This window comes from Globicephala melas, chromosome 6, assembly GCF_963455315.2.
Source record: "Globicephala melas chromosome 6, mGloMel1.2, whole genome shotgun sequence".
Classification (NCBI taxonomy): domain Eukaryota; kingdom Metazoa; phylum Chordata; class Mammalia; order Artiodactyla; family Delphinidae; genus Globicephala; species Globicephala melas.
The window spans coordinates 82,487,131-82,509,081 of NC_083319.1; the positions used below are offsets into that span (position 1 = coordinate 82,487,131).

The 21,951-nt window shown below is 37.4% G+C and overlaps 1 pseudogene; it reads left to right on the forward strand.

Annotated features, from left to right (window-relative positions):
* LOC115840221 (far upstream element-binding protein 3 pseudogene) overlaps positions 1-17,807 on the forward strand; it is a 40,000-nt pseudogene extending 22,193 nt beyond the window's left edge.
* Positions 17,808-21,951: the final 4,144 nt, after the last annotated feature.

The window sequence follows — 21,951 nt, forward strand, 5'->3', positions numbered from 1 at the left end:
GAAAGTCAGAAAAACAAATACCGTATGCTAACACATATATATGGAATATAAAAAAAAAAAGGTTCTGATGAACCCAGGGGCAGGACAGGAATAAAGACGCAGATGTAGAGAATAGACGACACAGGGAGAGGAAAGGGTAAGCTGGGACAAAGTGAGAGAGTAGCATTGACGATATACACTACCAAATGTAAAATAGATAGTGGGAAGCAGCTGCATAGCACAGGGGGATCGGCTCCATGCTTTGTGACCACCTAGAGGGGTGGGAAAAGGAGGGTGGGAGGGAGATGCAAGAGAGAGGGGATATGGGGATATATGTATACATGTAGCTGATTCACTTTGTTATACAGCAGAAACTAACAACATTGTAAAGCAATTATCCTCCAATAAAGATGTTAAAAAAATCCAAATGGATCAGAAATTCCATTAAATGTAAATAAGCTAATTCTTCCAATAAAAGGCAAACATTGTCAGTTAACACAATCCAATTGACAGGCATACCTTGTGCTTTGCTTTACTGTGCTTTGCTTTATTGTGATTTTTATAAATTGAAGGTTTGTAGTAACCCTGGTTAGCAAGTCTTTTGGCACCATTTTCCCAACAGTGTTTTTATTTCAGTGGCATTTAGTACTTTTATTTTTTATTACTTTTTAAATTTTTTATTTATTTTTTAACATCTTTATTGGAGTATAATTGCTTTACGATGGTGTGTTAGTTTCTGCTTTATAAACAGTGTTATTTTTATTTTTTATTTATTTTTTATTTTTTTGCGGTACGTGGGCCTCTCACTGTTGTGGCCTCTCCCGTTGCGGAGCACAGGCTCCTGACGCGCAGGCTCAGGGGCCATGGCTCATGGGCCTAGCTGCTCCGCGGCATGTGGAATCTTCCCGGACCGGGTCACGAACCTGTGTCCCCTGCATCAGCAGGCGGACTCTCAACCACTGCGCCACCAGGGAAGCCCAACAGTGTTATTTTTAAATTAAGGTATGTACATTTTTTAAGATATACTGCTAGTGCACACTTAATACAGTATAGTGTAAAGATAACTTTTATATGCACTGGGAAACCAAAAAAATTTATGTGATTCACTTTATTGTGATAATCGCTTTATTGTGGAGGTCTGGAACTGAACCCAGAATATCTCCGAGGTATGCTTGTATATACAAGAGAAACAAAATGTAATGATACAGAAAAGTTTATATAAAAAATATATAAACACTAACCAAAAGAAAGCTGCTGTGCTTATATTAATATCAAACAGAATTTTAGACAAAAGACTTACTAGTAGTAAAGAGAATTAATACTACTAAAGACTTACTAGTAGTTGATAATGATAAAAGACTAATTATTAGGAAGATTTTACAATTTGAAATTTATAGAATTCAATATATTGCTTCTAAGTTTATCAGAGGACTACAAGGAGAAATAGAGAAATCTACAATCGTAGAGGAAGATCACACACTCAGTAATCAAAAGTTAGTAGGGATATAGAAAGTACAATTGACCTAACAACCATGTGTAGGCTATTGTACTCAACAAATGGATAATAGTTTTTCATGGACATGAGGGACATTTACAAAAACTGTCCATTTTCCATACCAGGAAGCACATCTAAACAAGATTTAAAGAATTGTAACCAGAGTATATTCTCTGACCATAATTAAAATGAGATACAAAAAAAATAAAGGCAGGGGTTTAGAAAATCTCATATATTTAGAAACTACAAAACATACTCCAAAGTAACCTTGGGTTAAGGAAGAATCCACAATGAAAATTAGAAAATATTTCATTTAAAAAATAAAGTATCAATTCATGAGGTGTAGGTAAAGCTGTGCTTAGAGGGGACTTTATATCTTTAATTTAGTAGAAAAGATGGCTAAAAGTCAATGAGTGGAGCATTTATCCCAGTAAGTTATAAAAACTGCAAATTAAGCACAAAGGGGGAAGAAAAAGAGCCTAATTTATTGAAATAGGAATCAAACATACTAAAATTAAAGCTAAGAGTTGCTTCTTTGAGATTAAAATGAAGAAAAGTGTGAAGACAAAAATATCAAATGAAATAGAGACACCACTTATTGTTTCTATATATATTAAAAATCTTCTAAGAATATATTATGAATAAATGCTGAGGCATTAAACAATTTAGATGAAATGGTCAAATACCTGAAAAGCTACAGATAGAAGAAGAAAGAAAAATCTAAATTTCTCCATATTTTGTTAAAGTAGTTGAATTTATTTTTGTCAAGGGGAAATAATAGTCTTCAATTAATGGTGTTGGTACAACTGCATAGCCACATGCAAAAGAAAGAAGTTGAACCTATAGCTCACATCATATACAAAAATTAACTCAGAGTGGATTGAATACCCAAATGTAAGAGCTGTAACTATAAAACTCTTTGGAAGAAAACATAGTTGTAAGTTTTTGTGACCTTGGATGGGGCAATGGTTTCTTATACATGACAACCAAAGAAGAAACAGATAAATTGGACTTCATAAAAATTTAAAAAAAAAATTGTGCTTCCAAAGTCTATCAAGAAAATGAAAAAACAACCCTCAGACTGGGAGAGTATATTTGTAAGTTATATATCTGATAAGAGATTAGTATCTAAAATCCTACAACTCAACAATAAAAACAAATAATCCAATTTAAAAATGGGCAAAGTGTTTGGATACTTCTTCAAAGAAGATCTATGAATGGCCAATAAGTACATAAAATGCTCAAGATCATGAGTCACTAGGGAAATGCAAATGAACACCACAGTGAGGTACTATACACTCACTAGGATAGCTGTAATCAAAGAGACAATGATAGTTTTGGCAAGGATGTGGAGAAATTGGAACCTTCATATATTGATGGGGCTGTAAGATGGTACAGCCTCTTTGGAAAACAGTCTGGCATTTCCTAAATATAGAGTTACCATATGACTTAGCAACTCCATTCTTACCCAAGAAAATTGTATGCTCACACAAAAACTTATATATGAATATTCATAGCTGCATTACTCATGATAACCAAAAAGTGGAAACAACCCAAATGTTCATCAACTGATGAAACAAAATGCATACATATGTACAATGGAATACTATTCATCCATAAAAAGGAATGAATTATTGATAAATGGAACAACATGGTTGAATCTCGAAAAGCATTATTCTAAGTGTAAAAAGTAACACAAAAGACCACACAGTGTATGATCCCACTTATATGAAATATCCATAATAGTTAAATCCATAGAGACAGAAAGTGATTCTTGGTTGCCCAGAGCAGGAGGGAGGATAATCAGTGAATGACTGCTAATGGATATGGGCTTTTTGGGGGGATGATTTACACGCTCTGAAATTAGATGGTTGCGATGGTCGCACAACTTTATTAATATACTAAGAACCACAGTCAATTGTACACTTTAAAAGGGTGACCTACTACTTGAAAGCTCACAAATCCAGACCTAGATGGCATCCCCAGTGAGTTCTTCCAAATATTAAAAATTAACACCACTCTACATAAATTCTTCCAGAGATTAGACAGCAAGAGGATATTTCCCAATTCTTTTTACTAGGCTGACATAACTTTGAACGTGCATAGGAGATTGAAAAAAAGAATTACAGATTAATCCTCATGAATATAATTTCAAAATATAAATTCATCCTAAATATAATATTAGCAATTAAACCTAAAAATATAAGAAGAATACATCATGACAAAGTGGGGTTATTTCAGGAAAGCAAGGATAGTTTAACCAGTAAATGTAATTCACATTAAGAGATAAAAACTATAAGCCCATTCCAGTAGATGCAGAAGAAGCATTTGATAAAATTTATGTATTCATAATAAAAACAAACTAGTAAGAGGTAGTTTTCTTATTCTAATGAAGGGTATCTACATAAAACCTATAGTAGACATCATACTTAGGATTGGGATTAAGACTGGATATCTGCTATTAGTACTTCTGTTCAACTCTGTTCTGGAGGTCCTAGCCAGAGTAATAAGGCTAGAAAAAAGAAAACCAAACAAGTGTTGGAGAGAAATAAACTTCTTTATTTATTTGCCAATGACTTGTGTATGTAGGAAATCCAAAATCTGTAAACTATTAGTAGTACATTGTACTTGGCAATGTTACTGTATATAGGACAATAGAAAAAAACACTTGATTATGTTTTCATGTATCAGGAACAAATATAAAATGAAAAAGATGTGTAAGACTTCTACACTAAAACCCACAAAATATTAAAGATGTAAGTAAATTCAGTTCATAGATTAGAATACTCAATATTTTAAAGATGTCAGTGCTCCCCAAATTGATCTATGGATTCAATGCAATATCACATTTTCAGTAGAACATGTTAGTGTAAACCGAGCTGATTCTAAAATTTATATGAAAATGCAAACTTAAGCTGTGTCACCCCCAAATACTTCAGCAAGTATTTCCTATAAACGGTTACAATATATGTAATCAGAATAGGAAACACAAATTTATATGGAGTAAAGAGATGTTGAAAGTAATGTACAAATGGAGGCAAAACTGGTCTTTCCACAGAGAGGACAGGAATTTAGCTGATCCTCTATCAGATAAGACAACTTGCATGTCTATAGACAATCGTTTTGCATTGCTATCAGGTATCTACAACTTACAGAGTTGTAAAATAGCTCCCTTAGGATCAGAATTAGATAACTTGGAGGAGAGTTATCTACACAAGATGTAGTTTTCTATTGTAGCACACATTTCCCCCTACATCTTTAATTTGACTTTAATCCTTCTTGGGTTGGTGGTAAGCTCAACCACAGATAATAGTTGGGTTCCATTACTCAGATTCGTGTGAAGTTTCCAGAGGGCTTTAGAAAGAACTGAACATTAGATGAGGCCCCACTGGTCCCTAGTCCATGATGTTTACAGCTGATATTCATGGTATAAGCCCAAATGACTCCTTTTGTGCCGTATGGGGTACATTCTACTTTGCCAAGGAAAGAACCTCCAGAATAGCCTAAAGAATATAAATATACGTGCAGGGGGACTTCCCAGGTGGTGCAGTGGTTAAGAATCCACCTGCCAAAGCAGGGACACGGGTTTGATCCCTGGTCTGGGAAGATCCCACATACTGTGGAGCAACTAAGCCTGTGCACCATAACTACTGAAGCCTGCGTGCCTAGAGACCGTGCTCCACAACAAGAGAAGCCACGGCAATGAGAAGCCCACACAGCAACAAAGACCCAATGCAGTCAAAAAAATAAAATAATAATAATAATATATATATATATATATATATATATATGAAGATGAGGGATAATGAAAGGGTTTTTTGGTCTCATCAGAATTTGCAAATATTTACTTCTCTTCAGCTTCCCCATATATTGGCCATAAGGCTGTTTGACTCTTTCTTTAGGTTCTTGAGCCCTGGTGCTAAGCCCAACTTTCCTAAGTGCACCAATAGCCATTCCCCTTTCAGGGGTGGAGTGGGGTGGGGAATGGTTTTTTTTTTTTTTTTTTTTTTTTTGCAGTACGTGGGCCTCTCACTGTTGTGGCCTCTCCCGTTGTGGAGCACAGGCTCTGGATGCGCAGGCTCAGCAGCCATGGCTCACGGGCCTAGCCGCTCCGCGGCATGTGGGATCTTCCCAGACCGGGGCATGAACCCGTGTCCTCTGCATCGGCAGGCGGACTCTCAACCATTGCGCCACCAGGGAAGCCCAAGGGGAATGGGTTTTATTATTGGAATTCCCACACTCTGCCATCTGCTTTCCAGTTTTGGAGAATTCTCCCCCCTTTCCAAATTTCTCATTTTTCTCCTCTTTACCTCCCTCTAACCTAATTCCCTGGGTGATTCCAGGCACACTTTTTTTTTTTTTTAAATTGAAGTATAGTTGATTGTATATGTATATATATTATATATACATAACATGTTTTGTATATATAATATATATACGGTCCCCTGGCCATCTGTTTGTCTGTAGGAAAATGTCTATTCAGATCCTCTGCCCATTTTTAAAATGGATATTTTTGTTGTGGTTATTGAGCTATATGAGTTCTTTATATATTTGGATATGCTTATTGGATCTATGATTTGCAAATATCTTCTCCCATTCACTAGGTTGTCTTTTTGTTTTGTTGATGGTTTCCTTTGCAGTGCAAAAGCTTTTTAGTTAATGTTGGCCCATTTGTTTATTTTTGCTTTAGTTGCCATTGCCTTTGGAGTCAGATCCAAAAAAAATACTGCCAAGAGTGATGTCAAGGAACTTATTGTCAATATTTTTTTCCAGGAGTTTTATGGTTTCTGGTCTTAACAGTCAAGTTTTTAATCCATTTTGAGTTAATTTTTTTGTATGGTGTACAATAGTGGTCTAGTTTCATTCTTTTGCATGTGGCTTTCCAGTTTTCTCAACACCATATATTGAAGAGATTGTCCTTTCTACATTTTATATTCTTGGCTCCTTTGTTGTAAATTAATTGACTATATATATGGGTTTATTTCTGGGCTCTCTATTCTGTTTCATTGATCTGTTTTTATGCCAATACTGTTTTGATTATTACAGCTTTGTAGTATAGCTTGAAATCAGGGAGCATGATGCCTCCAGCTTTGTTCTTTCTTCAGATTGCTTTGGCTAAATGGGGGCTTCTGTGATTCCGTACAGATTTTAGGATTGTTCTATTTCTGTGAAAAATGCCATTGGAATTTTGATAGGGATTGCACTGAATCTATAGATTGCTTTCGGTAAAATGGACATTTTAACAATATTAATTCTTCCAAACCATGTGCATGGAATATCTTTCCATTAATTTGTGCCTTCTTCAATTTCTTTGATCAATGTCTTATAGTTTGCATTCTGCAGGTCTTTCATCTCCTTTGTTGTGAAAGTTAACCAAAATAAAACAAAATATGCAGTATTCATGGTTAAGAACATGCTTTCTACTGTCTACCACTTCCTGCATTATTATTTTTTGCCCCAAAGATAATCACCTGTCTGATGGCTATTTTGCTTCCTGGTTCTTGGCAGGAGAGTGGGTGCTTTCCATATACAGGCTTTAATTAATTACCCTGCTTTCAGACCCAGCTGCTGTTGTCCATCCTAGTCAGAATTTCCTGGCTCTAAGTATTTTGGGTTTCTTCAGGTAATATTGGTGCACTCCTCCATTACATTCTTTTCCACTCATATTCTAAGTAGTGGTTCCTCCTGCCCTGCTTTATTAGTCATTGGTCTTTCATCCTCTTTCTGTTTCCCAAAAATTTGTTAAAATAATGTGTTTTCTAATGGCTTACCTTCTCTCTTAAATGTTGTGGGTTTATAAACTGAAAATAACTTTCAGGTTTATTTAAATAAGGTTTTCAGAGGGATTAACAAAAAGCATTTGGCTCTTCATCGTCTTGAAGAAGAACAAATTATTTAATTCTCAGAACAACCCTATACAATTCTATTTTACAGATTTGGAAACATTGGCACAAGGAGGTTAAATAGATTTTTCTAACACAAATAAGCTATTTGATGATGTAGTGGGAATTAAATCCCAGAAGCTCTACTCCAGAGCTTCATATTCTTGTTTTCTCTCTAAATTCACTACTAAGAAATCCTAAGACATTTAGAAATATCCTAGGAGACAGCAGATGTATTATTATCTTGGACTATTTCATTTTCAAAAACCCAGAAGACACCTGGTTAAGTATATGATTCCTAATTATGTTTGGCAGATGATACATTCTAAAATGTATCAATTTATATTTCTTCTGGATTATTCCACTTTGCATCTCCTTAATCAGTCATTAGTTGCTTCATATTTGATTTATTTAGAACTGTTTTGTCTGTTGAAAAAAATTTTTTTTAATCAGAGAAGTGCAATGGAAAAGAATAGATATCATTTGGAGAAATGAACAATAACAGAAAAGGGGCAGTGGGGTGGCTTAAAGTGGCATACATAAAACATAAGTTTATTCCTATATCTTTTTCCCTGAAGGCTTATTCTTAAGGGACGTCTATAAAACAGAAATGTACCAGATGGCCATGTTGAGATCTGGTTAACACTTGCCAGCAAATACTGCTTTATAAACTCTAGAAGGGACCTGTATATTTAAACATAGTAATCTGTATATCGAATGCCAGAAACCTGGTTTTAAATATTCAGTTTATATCCTGGCACTGATCACTGAGTTGTCTCCTTGATTTTCTATTCAGTTTTGCCATTGAGAATGAGCAAGTCTTGTTTCTCAGAACCTCAGTTTCCTCATGTATACAAGTGAAGAGGCTGGACCAGATGATTTCAAAGATCTTATCCTCCCACAGAATTCTGATTCTATTATTCAGCTCTTCTTATTTTGTTTTTGGTGGTTCTTAATAAACCTTTTGATCAATACTTTATTTATTTATTATTATTTTTTTGCGGTACGCGGGCCTCTCACTGCTGTGGCCTCTCCCGTTGCAGAGCACAGGCTCCGGATGCACAGGCTCAGCGGCCATGGCTCATGGGCCTAGCCGCTCCGCGGCATGTGGGATCTTCCCGGACCAGGGCATGAACCCGTGTCCCCCTGCATCGGCAGGTGGACTCTCAACCACTGCGCCACCAGGGAAGCCCTGTTCTTTTTTTAAAAAAAATTATATTTATTTATTTATTTGGCTGTATTGGGTCTTAGTTGCGGCACACGGGATCTTTGTTGTGGCATGCAGGATGTATCGTTGCAGCATGTGGGCTCTTCCTTGTGGCACATAGGCCTCTCTAACTGTAGCGTGGGCTTCTCTCTAGTTGTGGCTCAGGCTCAGTAGTTGTGGTGCGTGGGCTTAGTTGCCCTGAGGCATGTGAGATCTTAGTTCCCTGACCAGGTATTGAACCTTCATCCCCTGCACTGATAGGGGGATTCTTAACCACTGGACCACCAGGAAAGTCCCAGTTTTGCCTGTTCTTGAACATGATATAAATGGATAACATTCATATACATGAATGTTATGGCAGTGTTATTCGTAATAGCCAATAGTGGTAGCCACCCAAATCTCCATTAACTGATGAATGGATAGACAACATACAGTATATCTATAAAATGGAATACTATTTGTCAACAAAAAGGAAAGAAATACTGATGCACTCTTTAGTGTGTGGCTTCTTTTACTCAGTGTAATGATTTTGAGATTTTGTTGTTGTGTGTATCAGTAATTCATTCCTTTTTATTGCTGAGCAGTGTTCCATTGCAAGTAGCATAAAATCTCAGATCCTTCACAGTTCTTTTTTTAAAAAATATTTTTATTTTAATACAGCAGTTTATTATTATCAGTTTTATACATATTAGTGTATATTTGTAAATCCCAATCTCCCAATTCATCCCACCCCCACCCCCACCCCTCACTTTCCCCCCTTGGTGTCCATACGTTTGTTCTCTAAATCTGTGTCTCTATTTCTGCCTTGCAAACCAGTTCATCTGTACCATTTTTCTAGATTCCACATATATGCGTTAATATATGATATTTGTTTTTCTCTTTCTGACTTACTTCATTCTGTATGACAGTCTCTAGGTCCATCCACGTCTCTACAAATGACCCAATTTCATTCCTTTTTGTGGCAGAGTAATATTCCATTGCATATATATACCACATCTTCTTTATCCATTTGTCTGTCGATGGGCATTTAGGTTGCTTCCATGACCTGCCTATTGTAAATAGTGCTGCAATGAACATTGGGGTGTATGTGTCTTTTTGAATTATGGTTTTCTCTGGGTATGTGCCCAGTAGTGGGCTTGCTGGGTCATATGGTAATTCTATTTTTAGTTTTTTAATGAACCTCCATACTGTTCTCCATAGTGGCTGTATCAATTTATATTCCCACCTACAGTGCAAGAGGATTCCCTTTTCTCCACACCCTCTCCAGAATTTATTGTTTGTAGATTTTTTGATGATGGCCATTCTGACTGGTGTGAGGTGATACCTCATTGTAGTTTTGATTTGCATTTCTTTAATAGAGGAGTTGAGCAGCTTTTCATGTGTCTCTTGGCCATCTGTATGTCTTCTTTGGAGAAATGTCTATTTAGGTCTTCTGCCCATTTTTGGATTGGGTTGTTTGTTTTTCTAATATTGAGCTGCATGAGCTGTTTATATATTTTGGAGATTAATCCTTTGTCCATTGATTCGCTTGCAAATATTTTCTCCCATTCTGAGAGTTGTCTTTTTGTCTTGTTTATAGTTTCCTTTGCTGTGCAAAAACTTTTAAGTTTCATTAGGTTCCATTTGTTTTTGTTTTTATTTCCGTTTCTCTAGGAGGTGGGTCAAAAAAGATCTTGCTGTGATTTATGTCAAAGAGTGTTCTTCCTATGTTTTCCTCTAAAAGTTTTATAGTGTCTGGTCTTATATTTAGGTCTTTAATCCATTTTTGTTTATTTTTGTGTATGGTGTTAGGGAGTGTTCTAATTTCATTCTTTTACATGTAACTGTCCAGTTTTCCCAGCACCACTTATTTAAGAGACTGTCTATTCTCCATTGTATATCCTTGCCTCCTTTGTCATAGATTAGTTGACTGTAGGTGTGTGGATTTATCTCTGGGCTTTCTATCCTGTACCATTGATCTATACTTCTGTTTTTGTGCCAGTACCATACTGTCTTGATTACTGTAGCTTTGTAGCATAGTCTGAAGTCAGGGAGTCTGATTCCTCCAGCTCTGTTTTTGTCCCTCAAGGTTGTTTTGGCTATTTGAGGTCTTTGTGTCTCCATACAAATTTTAAGATTTTTTGTTCTAGTTCTGTAAAAAATGCCATTGGTAATTTGATAGACATTGCATTGAATCTGTAGATGGCTTTGGGCAGTATAGTCATTTTCACAATACTGATTCTTCCAATCCAAGAATACAGTATATCTTTGCATCTGTTTGTGTTATCTTTGATTTCTTTCATCAGTGTCATAGTTTTCTGAGTACAGGTCTTTTACCTCCTTAGGTAGGTTTATTCCCAAGTATTTTATTCTTTTTGTTGCAATGGTGAATGGGATTGTTTCCTTAATTTCTCTTTCTGATCTTTCGTTGTTAATAGGAATGCAAGTGATTTCTGTGCATTAATTTTGTATCCTGCAACTTTACCAAATTCATTGATTAGCTCTAGTAGTTTTCTGGTGGCATCTTTAGGGTTATCTATGTATAGTGTCATGTCATCTGTAAACAGTGACAGTTTTACTTCTTCTTTTCCAATTTGTATTCCTTTTATTTCTTTTTTTCTCTGATTGCCATGGTTAGGACTTCAAAACTATGTTGAATAATAGTGGCAAGGGTGGACATCCTTGTCTGGTTCCTGATCTCAGAGGCAATGGTTTCAGTTTTTCACTGTTGAGAACGATGTTTGCTGTAGGTTTGTTGTATATGGTCTTTATTATGTTGAGGTAGCTTCCCTCTATGCCCACTTTCTGGAGAGTTTTTATCATAAATGGGTGTTGAATTTTGTCATAAGCTTTTTCTGCATCTATGCAGATGCTCATGATCATATGGTTTTTATTCTTCAATTTGTTAATATGGTGTATCACATTGATTGATTTGCGTATATCGAAGAATCCTTGCATCCCTGGGATAAATCCCACTTGATCATGGTGTATGATCCTTTTAATGTGTTGGTGGATTCTGTTTGCTAGTATTTTGTTGAGGATTTTTACATCTATATTCATCAGTGGTATTGGTCTGTAATTTTCTTTTTTTGTAGTATCTTTGTCTGGTTTTGGTATCAGGGTGATGTTGGCCTCGTAGAATGAGTTTGGGAGCGTTCCTGCCTCTGGAATTTTTTGGAAAAGTTTGAGCAGGATGGGTTTTAGGTCTTCTCTAAATGTTTGGTAGAATTCACCTGTGAAGCCATCTGGTTCTGGACTTTTGTCTGTTGGAAGATTTTTAATCACAGCTTCAATTTCATTACTTGTGATTGGTCCGTTCATATTTTCTATTTCTTCCTGGTTCAGTCTTGGAAGGGTATACCTTTCTAAGAATTTGTCCATTTCTTCCAGGTTGTCCATTTTATTGGCATAGAGTTGCTTGTGGTAGTCTCTTATGATGCTTTGTATTTCTGCGGTGTCCGTTGTAACTTCTCCTTTTTCATTTCTAATTTTATTGATTTGAGTCCTCTCCCTCTTTCTCTTGATGAGTCTGGGTAAAAGTTATCAATTTTGTTTATCTTTTCAAAGAACCAGCTTTTAGTTTTATTGATCTTTCCTATTGTTTTCTTCTTTTTCTATTTCATTTATTTCTGCTCTTATCTTTATTTCTTTCCTTCTACTAACTTTGGGTTTTGTTTGTTCTTCTTTCTCTAGTTCCTTTAGGTGTAAGGTTAGATTATTTGAGATTTTTCTTGTTTCTTGAGATAGGATTGTATTGCTTTAAACTTCCCTCTTAGAACTGCTTTTGCTGCATCCTATAGGTTTTGGATCATCATATTTTCGTTGTCATTTGTCTCTAGGTATTTTATGATTTCCTCTTTGATTTCTTCAATGATCTCTTGGTTATTTAGGAACGTATTGTTTATCCTCCATGTGTTTGCATTATTTACATTTTATTCCCTGTAGTTTATTTCTAATCTCATAGTGCTGTGGTCAGAAAAGATGCTTGAAATGATTTCAATTTTCTTAAATTTACCAAGGCTTGATTTGTGACCCAAGATGTGATGTATCCTGGAGAATGTTCCATGTGCACTTGAGAAGAAAGTGTAATTTGCTGTTTCAGATGGAATGTCCTATAAATATCAATTAAATCTATCTGGTCTTCTATGTCATTTAAAGCTTGTGTTTCCTTATTAATTTTCTGTCTGGATGATCTGTCTATTGGTGTAAGTGAGGTGCTAAAGTACCCCACTATTATTGTGTTACTGTCAATTTCCTCTTTTTTTTTTGCGGTACACGGGCCTCTCACTGTTGTGGCCTCTCCCATTGCGGAGCACAGGCTCTGGATGCACAGGCTCCGCGGCCATGGCTCACGGGCCCAGCCGCTTCATGGCATGTGGGATCTTCCTGGACCGAGGCACGAACCCGTGTCCCCTGCATCAGCAGGCGGACTCTCAACCACTGCACCACCAGAGAAACCCTTGATTTCCTCTTTAATATCTGTTAGCATTTGCTTTATGTATTGAGGTTCTCCTGTGTTGGGTGCATAAATATTTATAATTGATATATCTTCTTGGTTTGATCACTTGATCATTATGTAGTGTCCTTCCTTGTCTCTTGTAACATTCTTTATTTTAAAGCCTATTTTATCTGATATGAGTATTGCTACTCCAGCTTTCTTTTGATTTCCATTTGCATGGAATATCTTTTTCCATCCCCTCACTTTCAGTCTGTATGTGTCCCTAGGTCTGAAGTGGGTCTCTTGTAGACAGCATATATATGGGTCTTGTTTTTGTATCCATTTAGTGAGCCTGTGTCTTTTGGTTGGAGCATTTAATCCATTCACATTTAAGGTAAATGAATTGTTCCTATTACCATTTTCTTAATTGTTTTGGGCTTGTTTTTATAGGTCCTTTTCTTTATATATATATATATATATTTTAAATTAATTTATTTTTTTGGCTGCGTTGGGTCTTCGTTGTTGCATGCGGGTTTTTTTTTCTTTAGTTGCGGGGAATTGGGGCTACTCTTCATTGCGGTGCATGGGCTTCTCATCGCTGTGGAGCATGGGCTCTAGGTGCACGGGCTTCAGTAGTTGTGGCACGTGGGCTCAGTAGTTGTGGCTCACAGGCTCTAGAGCACAGGCTCAGTAGTTGTGGGACATGGGCTTAGTTGCTCTGCAGCATGTGGGATCTTCCCGGAGTAGAGCTTGAACCCATGTCCCCTGTATTGGCAGGCAGATTCTTAACCACTGCACCACCAGGGAAGCCCTGTAGGTCCTTTTCTTGTCTTGTGTTTCCCATTTAGAGAAGTTCCTTTAGACTTTGTTGTAGAGCTAGTTTTGTGGTGCTGAATTCTTAGCTGTTGCTTATCTGTAAAGGTTTTGATTTCTCCATGGAATCTGAATGAAATCCTTCCTGGGAAGCGTAATCTTGGTTGTCTTCATTTGTTTTCATTTTTTTTCTTTATTCTGTTCTTCCAGGTCACTTATCTGTTCTTCTGCCTCAGTTATTCTGCTATTGATTCCTTCTAGTGTATTTTTCATTTCAGTTATTGTATTGTTCCTCTCTGTTTGTTCTTTATTTCTTCTAGGTCTTTGTTAAACATTTCTTGCATCTTCTTGATCTTTGCCTCCATTCTTTTTCCGAGGTCCTGTATCATCTTCACTATCATTATTCTGAATTCTTTTTCTGGAAGGTTGCCTATCTCCACTTCATTTAGTTGTTTTTCTGGGGTTTTATCTTGTTCCTTCATCTGTTACATAGTCCTCTGCCTTTTTATTTTGTCTATCTTTCTGTGAATGTGGTTTTCGTTCCACAGGTTGCAGGACTGTAGTTCTTCTTGCTTCTGTTCCCTTCGCAGTTCTTGACAAAATGACATTCAATAAACATATACACTTGCTTACAAAATCTCTTAGCAACCTAGGAATATGAGGAATTTACTCAAGGTGATGAAAAGGATGTATCAAAGGAAGTTTTACATGTGTCATACTTAATAGTAATACTTGAAAAGCAGTCTCAATTATATTAGAAATGGGCCTTAGTTTGGAGTGTATTAATTGGTGTAAGAGACCAACTCCACTTTCCGGCTACAGGTCCCCAAGTGGAGCGGGAGGCCTGATGGGGGAGCCGAGCGGCAGCGGCGGCGGGGGTGGTAATGACAGAGCTGGTGCAGGGGCAGAGCGCTCCGGTGGGGATGAAGGCTGAGGGCTTCGTGGATGCTCTGCACCGGGTCCGGCAGATTGCTGCTAAAATTGATTCAATTCCTCACTTGAATAATTCCACACCTCTAGTGGACCCCTCAGTGTATGGCTATGGAGTACAAAAACAGCCCTTGGATGATGGAGTAGGTAACCATTTAGGGGCCTTCTTACATCAAAGGGCAGTAATAACAGAAGAATTCAAAGTGCCTGATAAAATGGTTGGATTTATTATCGGTTGGGGAGGTGAGCAGATTTCACGGATTCAAGCAGAATCTGGTTGCAAAATTCAGATTGCCTCAGAGAGTTCTGGGATTCCAGAGAGGCCCTGTGTACTTACCGGAACCCCAGAAAGTATTGAACAAGCCAAACGGCTCCTGGGACAGATTGTGGACCACTGTCGGAATGGACCTGGCTTTCATAATGACATAGATGGCAACAGCACGATCCAGGAGATTCTCATCCCTGCGTCTAAAGTGGGGCTGGTCATCGGCAAGGGAGGGGAGACAATAAAGCAGTTGCAGGAGCGGACAGGTGTGAAGATGGTCATGATCCAGGACGGCCCATTGCCCACGGGAGCAGACAAGCCTCTTCGCATCACCAGAGACCCATTTAAAGTACAGCAAGCAAGAGAAATGGTATTAGAGATCATCCGAGAAAAAGACCAAGGTAATTTTCGAGGTGTACGTGGTGATTTCAGCTCCCGAATGGGAGGAGGCAGTATAGAGGTGTCTGTCCCTAGGTTTGCAGTTGGGATTGTAATAGGAAGAAATGGGGAAATGATCAAAAAGATCCAGAATGATGCCGGTGTGAGAATTCAGTTCAAACCAGATGATGGTATTAGTCCAGAGAGAGCTGCACAGGTCATGGGACCCCCAGAGCGATGCCAGCATGCAGCACATGTCATCAACGAGCTTATTCTTACAGCTCAGGAAAGAGATGGCTTTGGAGGCCTGGCGGTAGCCGGAGGAAGAGGCCATGGTCGTGGTGACTGGAGCGTGGGAACCCCTGGTGGCATCCAGGAGATAACCTACACAGTGCCGGCAGATAAGTGCGGCCTCGTCATAGGCAAAGGGGGTGAGGACATCAAAAGCATAAACCAGCAGTCAGGAGCACACGTGGAGCTTCAGCGGAACCACCCTCCCAACACGGACCCCAACCTGCGAATATTCACCATCACGGGAGTTCCTCAACAGATTGAGCTGGCCAGACATCTCATAGATGAGAAAGTTGGCGGTGCCAGTCTCGGAGCGCCCGGAGATTATGCACAGGGCCCCTTCAGCCAGTCACCTGCCGCGCCGCATCAGAACACCTTTCCTCCAAGGAGCTCAGGGTGCTTCCCAAACATGGCCGCTAAAGTGAACGGAAGCCCTCACAGCACGCCTGTGAGTGGTCCTCCGGCCTTCCTGACCCAGGGCTGGGGCAGCACCTACCAGGCGTGGCAGCAGCCCACACAGCAGGTTCCAAGCCAGCAGAGCCAGCCGCAGAGCAGCCAGCCCGACTACAGCAAGGCCTGGGAAGACTATTACAAAAAACAGAGTCACGCTGCCAGCGCCGCTCCTCAGGCCAGCTGCCCGCCGGACTACACAATGGCCGGGGCGGAGTATTACAGACAGCAGGTCGCATTCTACGGACAAACATTAGGGCAAGCTCAGGCCCACAGCCAGGAGCAGTAGGACAGTGGCCTGCAGCTCCCTTTCCCCGCCCCCTCCCAAACCATTGTGAGCAAAACCTATTTGTAACAGAGGTTTTTAGATGTGCAAACCTTTTGATGAAGAGCCTTTGTTTTGTTCTGTGAAACACTAGATTAACAGAATTTTTCTAAATATCGGGAAAATCAGTTACTAAAAATTGCTGATAATTTTTGTTTTGTTATTTTTGTTTGTTACTTCAAATCTGTAAGCTCTGGGATTCTTTTTGGAGCAATACCTGCAAATTCGGGCACCAGAATGTGCCGCAGAGCAGTGACATTTCAACATGGTGTGTTTTTGTTTTGTTTTGTTTGCATGTCTTTTTATTTACAGTTTTTTCTGTTGCAACAGAAAGTGGCTTGGAAGTCTTAGGTGGCTTGTAACAAATTCTTTTAAAAAATTTTTAAACAGTATTTAAATATTCTTAAATGTGTAAATTCATTAAATGTTTTACTTCTAATTTCTTGTGTCTTGGCTGTCTGGTTTCATTGCATTTTTTAAAAAACTGAACTATTATGTATTATAATTAATTATGTGAATTCTGAATTGAGACAGATAATTGTATTGCTGTCCAACAGGGTTCGGGAGGGGGCATTTTATAGGGTTTGTATAATTTCTAGAGTTCTAAAGGGGTAATAATATAAAAATGTGTTTGTGTGTTTAGCAGACGTTTTATCATGTCTCCATTACCTACCGATTGCAATTGTGTATCTAAGACCTCCAAGCTTGTTTTAAAAACAAAACAAAAAAACCTTTCTCTATTCTCTCAGAAATATAAATAGTTATTTTTAATATTAAAAATAAATTCAATATAACTTTTAAGAAACACTATGGAACATTAAATCACATAAAAATGTAACTTTTTAAATTCCAAGGTGTGTTTTGCTTTTTTCTTTTAAATATTTTCTTAATATTTGTCAAATTAACTAGATGAATAAATAAATCTAGCATTAACCACAATATGAATTAAATAATTTTGATTTAATAAAAGGGATAATATGATCTCCAGTGTTTACTGTAGTGTATCTTGTACAGATAACATGTATTTTTAAAAGAAAAATGGAATTGAAGCTATTTTTTCTTGCATTTTTCAGTTGACCTGGGGGACATTCTGTTTGAGATACACTGAAGTTACTGAAGTGTCTGGGGTTTTTCTCCTTATTTTCCTTATAATGCTTGAAATATCTAACTATTAAAAAAGGCAATATTATCCATATAATAAACTGTATGCAGTACATTAAAAAAAAAAAAAAGGCAATTGGAAAAGGTTATGCATGTTGTTTTTTTAAAAAAACTGTTGTTTTTATTGGACTGAAAATTCATTTTACACTCTACATAATAAAATTTCCACAAGACATCTTGTGCGCAAAGTAAAAAAAAAAAAAAAGGAGACCAACTCCAAAGTTTCAGTGGCTTAACAAAATAGAAGTACATTTCTTGCCAGTATAGCAGTATAATATGCGTGTTCCTCATCAGCAGATGTCTATTCTAGAGCTCATTTAGAGACCCAGGCTACTTCCATATTGTGGCTCTGCTATCCTTTAAGAGTTCAGAGTTCTCTGCATCCAGCCAGCAGGCTAAGAAAAGGTGGTGAAGGCATGCCCGTTTCTTAATTGACTTTGCCTAGAAGTAACAGATATCATTTCTGGTCACAGCTGAAACTATAGCCCAGGGACTTTTGAATCTAAATTGTAAACTAAATTTAAATTTAAATCTGAGTGCATTTAATACTAGCTCAATCAATGGCTTCTTTCTGAAACTATGTCTTGTAGAATAGAAATCTGCATCAAGCACATTTTGAAGAAGAAAATAGAATACTTCAGTTTATGACTTGGAGGGCAAAGGCAAAGACTGAGCAACACAGTTTAATATTATAGTGATAAGATTTTCCATATTATGATAGAACTATTAAAATGGTGACTACATCTTTTAAAAAACCTGACAGTTTTTAGACAAGTCTAAAACCTTGAATGTAATTTAGTTTGAGTTGTTGTATTTAACCTCACTATATATTTCTTCTCTATTCTTAGTGATTATCTATATCCATAGTTCCCAAACTGTTTGCTGAGATGCTCCAGGCATTCCAGTGAACTTACATTTTCAAGAGACACAGTGTAATCTGTTGAACACCACACAAAGTATTGCTATTAGGTTTTGAACCTAACTAATAATAAATGGGAGGGCTTCCCTGGTGACGCAGTGGTTGAGAATCTGCCTGCCAATGCAGGGGACACGGGTTCAAGCCCTGGTCTGGGAAGATCCCACATGCTGTGGAGCGACTAGGCCCGTGAGCCACACTACTGAGCCTGCGCGTCTGGAGCCTGTGCTCTGCAACAAGAGAGGCCACGATAGTGAGAGGCCCGCACACCGTGATGAAGAGTGGGCCCCGCTTGCTGCAACTAGAGAAAGCCCTCGCACAGAAATGAAGACCCAACACAGCCAAAAATAAATAAATAAATAAATAAATAAAAATAATAAATGGGAACAGTTGGTTATTTCTTTTAACTTAAGGTGATTAGTGATGTTGAACATCTTTTCATGTGCATATTGGCTATTTGCATATCTTCTTTGGAGAAACGTCTGTTGAAGTCCTTTGCCCATTTTGAAATTGGGTTTTGTTGTTGTTGAGTTGTTGGAATTCTTTATATATTCTATTAGTCTATTATCAAATACATGATTTACAAATTCTTTCATTATGTGGGTTGCTTTTTCACTTTGTTTACTGTGTTCCTTGATGTACAGAAGTTTTATATTTTGATGTAGTCTAATTTATTTTTTCTTTTGTTGCATGTGCTTTTGGTATCATATCCAAGATATCATTCTTGACCTCCAAATCAATGTCATGAAGGTTTTCACCTGTGTTTTCTTCTAAGAGATTCATATTTAGTTCTTTGATCTATTTTGAGTTAATTTTTACATGTGCTGTGTGTGGTGTATAAAGGTTCAACTTCATTCTTTTGCATGTGAATATTCAATTTTCCCAGCACCATTTGTTTCAATGGTGTTGAATGGTGTTGGCACTCCTGTCAAAACTCATTTGGCCATAAATGCAAGGCTTTTTTTTTTTCTGGACTCTCTATTTTATTCCATTGTTCTTCGTGTGTATCTTTATGCACGTACCACACTATTTTGATTACTGACTTTGTAATAAGTTTTGAAATCAGGAAGTGTGAAATCTCTGACTTTGCTATTCTTTTTCAAGGTTGTTTTGGCTATTTGGGGTCCCTTGAGATTACATGTGAATTTTAGGGTGGATTTCTGTCTTTCTGTGAAAACAGAATTAGAATATTGATAGGATAGTTTCTGGAATATTATAAACGTTACCTGCAATTGTTGTTGTTATTACTATTAAGTTTAAAACCAATCTGGTGACCTGAAATTCCTGTATACAGAGTTTAGGAAAAAATTATATATATATTTTGAAGAATTAAGCTCCTGTAAACTTTTTAAAAACTTAACTTTATTGAAGTATTATGTATGTACAATAAGCTGCATTCTTGGGGGCTTCCCTGGTGGCACAGTGGTTGAGAGTCTGCCTGCCGATGCAGGGGACACGGGTTCGTGCCCCGGTCCGGGAAAATCCCACATGCCATGGAGCGGCTGGGCCCGTGAGCCATGGCCGCTGGGCCTGCGCGTCCGGAGCCTGTGCTCCGCAGTGGGAGAGGACACAACAGTGAGAGGCCCGCGTATCGCAAAAAAAAAAAAAAAGCTGCATTCTTTTAAAGGGTACAGTTTAATGGATTCTATATATACCTTTAAAACAACATAATCAAGATACAGAACATTTCCATCATCACCCTCCACTCCAGATTTTCTCATGTCTCTTTGTAGTCTATTCCTCCTGCTCCTGGCCTCAGGCAGTCACTGATCTTTTTTTTTGTCACTATAAATTAGTTTGCAGTCTTGTGTATTTTACGTAAATAACATGATACAATGTGTGCTCTTTTGTGTCTGGCTTCTTTTACTCAGTATAATGAATGGGAGGTTTATCTGTGTTGTGTCTACAGGCATATCAGTATTTCATTCATTTTGGTGCCGGGTAGTATTCCATTGTATGGATGTACTACATTTTGTTTATTCATTCACCTGTTGATGAATATTTGAATTGTCTTCAGTTTGGGGCTATTGTTAATAAAGCTATTTTGAACATTTGTCACAAGTCTTTGTGTAAATATACACTTTCATTTCTCTTAGGTACACACCTAGGAGTAGAATGCCAGGGTCATATTGCAGGTGTATGCTTAATTTTATAAGAAACTCTTGAACAGTTTTCCAAAGTGGTAGTATTGTTTTACATTCCCATGAGCAGTGTATTAAAGTTCTCTTGTGACATTTTAAACAAATGTCTACATAGGTAGTTCATTTTTGTTGTAGAATTATTTTAAAATATGTGAGTAAACAAAATAAATCACTCAAAATGCCACCACAAGACATAATGAGTTAACATACTGGAGTATATTCTTCTTGTTTCTTTCATACCTATGCTAATTTTTTATGGTTTAATAGACTTTTTAAAAAATTGAGATATAATTGATATATAACATATTAGTTTCAGATATATAACAATGATTTGATATTTTATACACTGCAAAGTGGTGACTACAATAAATCTAGTCACCATCCATACCTACACAATTTTTTTTTTTCTTTTTTTTTTGCGGCACGCGGGCCTCTCACCACTGTGGCCTCTCCTGTTGCGGAGCACAGACACTGGACGCGCAGGCTCAGCGCCCATGGCTCACCGGCCCAGCCGCTCCGTGGCATGTGGGATCTTCCCGGACCAGGGCATGAACCCGTGTCCCCTGCATCAGCAGGCGGACTCTTAACCACTGCGCCACCAGGGAAGCCCTCCTACACTATTTTTAATAAAGTTGTACTGTATACACTACTCTGTATTTTGCTTTTTCCACTAAACATGGACTAGATTTCTATTTCAATAAGTATAGAGTTATACCATCATTTAAAATAGCCATATAGTATTCCATTGCTTCAATGCACAATACACTGAAACTAGCCATTTGGCTATTGTTGGAGTTTTAGGTTGTTGCCACTTCTCCTTTTTATAAATAATTTTAAGGTGGACATTGTTGTATAAATATAATTATATATTTCTCTAATTATTTCTTTATGATAAACTCCAAGAACTGCTAGCTCTAAAAATATACAAATTTTAAAGTTGTTTAATATTCATTGCCAAATTGCGTTCTAGCTCTGTTGTTGTTGTTTTCCACTATCTTTGTGTTCTTGGATATGTTACTTAACCCTTTTTGAGCATCATTTTCCTCATCCATAAAACAGAGATAATGTGAAAATATATTGTTTTAAAGTAATTAGCACAGTGCCTAACACATGGTAAGTACTCAGTGATAGCTATTTTACCCTTTTTTTTTTTTTTTTAGTTTTTCCAGTTCATATTTCTACCTGGAGTGTTTAAGAGTTTGTGGTTTCTCAATATCACAAATACTTATAAGCTATTATCATTAAAAATTCATTGCCAATCTGATCTTGTATTTCTTCTTTTGTGAATTGTCTTCCTTAAT